Here is a 3,704-nt window from a genome sequence, read left to right as displayed (position 1 = left end):
GTTGAGCAAACCGATCTCTTGGTGCATCGATGGAGCAGAAGGGAAACGTGACGACATCCACTTAAGACTAACAACCCCGAGGACATCAGATCGAACCTGGATCAAGTCGTAAAAAATCGAAGAAAAGTAGACTTCGATGGAAAACATCCAGAGAAAAAAAAATAAAGAAAGTAAATAACTTTTTTTTTCTTTTTTCTTGACCCATTTTTGACAACTCTTTCACCAGAGACTCGGTACGCAGATTGGAGCTGGCCGTATATCAGCCGAATATTTCGCCAAAATTGGCTTTTAAGTAGATCTTTTATAGGATGTAGTTCTAATGAGCTCTGTTAACATTGCTCTTCACGAGGATATAGAACTAACTTGGTGCCAATTTTTACGGCTTAGTGGTTACTTGGGTACACTCGAGCGATTGATGCAAACCTAAAGGAATAAGAAGTCGATTTTGAATTTGGTTAGAAATACATGAAAGTTTATACCAGATATTTGGCACATGTTCTCGTTGATCTTCTTTTATGTCCTTGAGGCCGCCTCCGATTCGCTATAAGCGGAAAAAAACACTTCTTCATTCAGCCAAGTCTTGAGAAAATTTGAAGTGACATTCCGTATAAACTTCAAGGCTTGCTAAGCTCAACTTTTTTTTCCGTAGGCAGACTGTTTGACTCCACAACCTTTTTCCGAGATTGCTATGATTCTGTGTTGGACATTTATTACGCTTGGTTGGCCAAATATCTGGCACGTCTAATAGGACCTTTATTATTTATAATCATATGTGATTATATCCCAATTGTTGGCTAGATTTCCTAATTTGATTTTCAAGTCTTCTACGTTTTGTTCGTTCAACGGGAGAGAAAGGAGGATGTGTGGGGGCGAGGCAACATTAGTCTATGCTACCCTAAGCTATACATACAAACATATAACTGTTCTCTCTCACGGACGAGCAGCGACCTTCCGTCTCGGCCATCATCAGTCAAACAGTCAGTGAGGTAAGACGCGACGTGCAGTCCCGGACCGTGTCCCGCGCAATGGGTGATTTCCTCGTGAAGTGTAAGCTACACATTAATCTACCTCAAAGCCACGTGCCGAACCAGTGCCGAACTTCCAGCAAAATCAAATGGGAAATCAGTACGGCACCCATCTTTGTGCTGCCGAAGTGCATCCGTCTGCGAGTAATATTTCTGGCCTTCGATTTGAATAGGTCGTAAGTTTGCTGTGATTCTTATGTAGATTCGACCTATTCAAATCGAACGCCAGATTTGTTTTGAGCCCTTGTGGAGCTTCAGAGTGAAAGTGTAGCTTATTGACTGTAGATTCCGTTGCGGAAAGGTTGCGGGAGACGATTACCTACGGAAGAGCGTTTGGAAAATATTCGGCAAGTGATATTTTGATTTGTTTTGCTGTGAGGTGCCGGAAATTGACCCGGGTGCCGAAGTAGTTCGAAACCCTACTGTGTTATACCCTTTTGTTGTGAGGTACACTCCAAAAAATCCAAACATCAAGGCTACCTGAAAAATCACGTAGACCAAAAACAAATGAACTTTTTGAGAATTTACCTGACCAACATAACAGTCACCGGAACATCGATCGAACTTAAATGCACCGCTAGTTGTGTTTACTGCGCTTCAATATACCCCTTACGTGAAAACTACGTACAACCCTGAATTCATTATGACCGCTGAATATTATATTCACTCCTCCGTTCATTCTGTGCTGTGCTCGCGTTTCAAGATGGCGTCTTTTGAAAACAGTCTACGAGAGTTGCTAGCGTATTTAGACATTTCGGACCATTTGCTGGAAATATTTGATGATAAATTGAATAAAATCAAAGGTATGTTTCATAATAGTTCGAATTTGATCCTTTAAACAGAATGCGGAGGTTATTTTACCAGTTTGTTGACAATTTCTGCGGATCAAACCCGCACATCATTGGAGCCGACGCAAAGAACTTGGAAATATGCGGTTTTGTTCGGAATTATTTCGTTTTGGCGAACAAGAAACGTAAGTAAATGATTATTTTTTCATTAGAAATGATAACTTATAAGTTTCCTTTTGAAATTTTGAATTAAAATAAATAAATAATAATTACTTTCCTTTTGTATTTGCAGGAATCCGTTTCGGCATTACCGGCGGGTTACCGATTGCGGCTGACTGGCAAAGTTTGTTTTGATCCACATTCGCTTGCATGATGCAAGTTGCATCTATCCAGCTCCCACCACACCGATCTACTTCGCCGCACCAATCTACTCCTGACAAAATTGCTGCTCATGAGCCATCCACTTCTTCGGCGGTGGTGGAACCAAGAACTGGACAGCCGCATTCCGAAACTATTTCACCAGTCTTTGTTGATAGCATTTCCAGCTTTTCGAGTATCGAAGAAAAGCAGAGTGAACGCGAAAATCGAATGCAAGAGGCAAGTTGATTTGTGTTGTAAATGTTACAAAGGCATTTATTTGTTTTGTTTCTTTCCCTACAGGATTCTGAAACTTATCTGTTTTTCTTCAAGACCGGATCCGGAACACACTATGGAAGCTGCCTCAGTCGCCATCCAATTGACTGATACAACGAATAGTTGTTATCCAGCCGACAGGCAAACTGATAAATTCCGCCTACCCAAAGTGAGAGCGCGAATAAGCAGTCTCGTAGTTTCAACTAGCTTCGACTTCTTCTGATTCCACTGCATCGGAACATATACTGATAATGCTACTCGCATGTGGATGCATCAGCAGCTGCTTGCTCTGACGGAACCGAAGGAGGATTGCCAACCACCGTCAATATACCGGACGGCACCTTCCTATGTGTCAGTGAACCCTGAAAGCGTCTTGGAAGTAGCAGAGCCAAACAAATAAATATTCCATTATAGTATCATTTTTATACTTGTTTTAATAACAATCATCAATTTATATAGGGTAAGAGCAATATTCTTCACTCCATTTAAAAATGTTTTAATTTTCGCCATTCCATACTAACATACTAATGGAAAGGTGTATTTTAGAGCAGTGGCGAAGAATATTGCATTTACCCTGATTGATTCACAAATATTCGGAGTAATCGACAAAAAGACCATTGAAGTCAACGCCAAATGTGGTGGTTTTTATCTTAATTGTTAACTAAAATTACTGAAAGGTCATATGTCTTCTATTGGAGTACTTAGTGAGGCATACATAAAAAATCACGTAACTTCTACGGGGCATTCCAGTGGAATGGCAGAATTCATCAGTTCATGCGTTCATTTTTCGTCGCCCCCAATTCACGTAAGTGCTACGTGAAAAGTGCGATGGAAAAAAGTTACGTATGTTTTCACGTAACCTTGACGTTTAGATTTTTTGGAGTGTACGCAAGTTATCTCAGTAACATGTCTGTCACTGAGTTACCTTGGTGCCGATTGCACAATGGGTCCAGAGCCGTATTTACGAAGACAAAAATGCATGCAAAAATGTTTGTTCCAAAACCATAAGTTTTACATACATGGTGTCTTTGGAAAAGTTTCTTCATATTTTTTCGACCTTTTTCTCATCATTGTGAAATAGTCCCGTTAGGGGGGGGGGGGGGGGATACCCGTTAGACCTGTGCGCCGACTATAGCAATATTTTGCTCGGCGGTGGCGGGAGCGTCGTTTTTGGCCGGCGAAACACGAAAAAAAACCTCTAGCTCGTCGAGATGTCGAGATCTACACTTGGTGTCTTCAGAGAAAATATTTCTATGAA

The 3,704-nt window shown here is 41.0% G+C and overlaps 1 long non-coding RNA gene across 1 annotated transcript; it reads left to right on the top strand.

Moving 5' to 3' along the window:
* Nucleotides 1-1,478: 1,478 nt before the first annotated feature.
* LOC134286234 (uncharacterized) lies at nt 1,479-2,865 on the top strand. The gene is made up of 2 exons (XR_009996868.1): nt 1,479-1,998; nt 2,106-2,865. It is a non-coding gene; the product is annotated as an uncharacterized LOC134286234 (long non-coding RNA).
* The last annotated feature ends 839 nt before the right edge of the window (nt 2,866-3,704 follow it).

The sequence above is a fragment of the Aedes albopictus genome, chromosome 2 (genome assembly GCF_035046485.1).
Source record: "Aedes albopictus strain Foshan chromosome 2, AalbF5, whole genome shotgun sequence".
Classification (NCBI taxonomy): Eukaryota; Metazoa; Arthropoda; class Insecta; order Diptera; family Culicidae; genus Aedes; species Aedes albopictus.
This window is presented reverse-complemented; position numbering and strand designations above follow the sequence as displayed.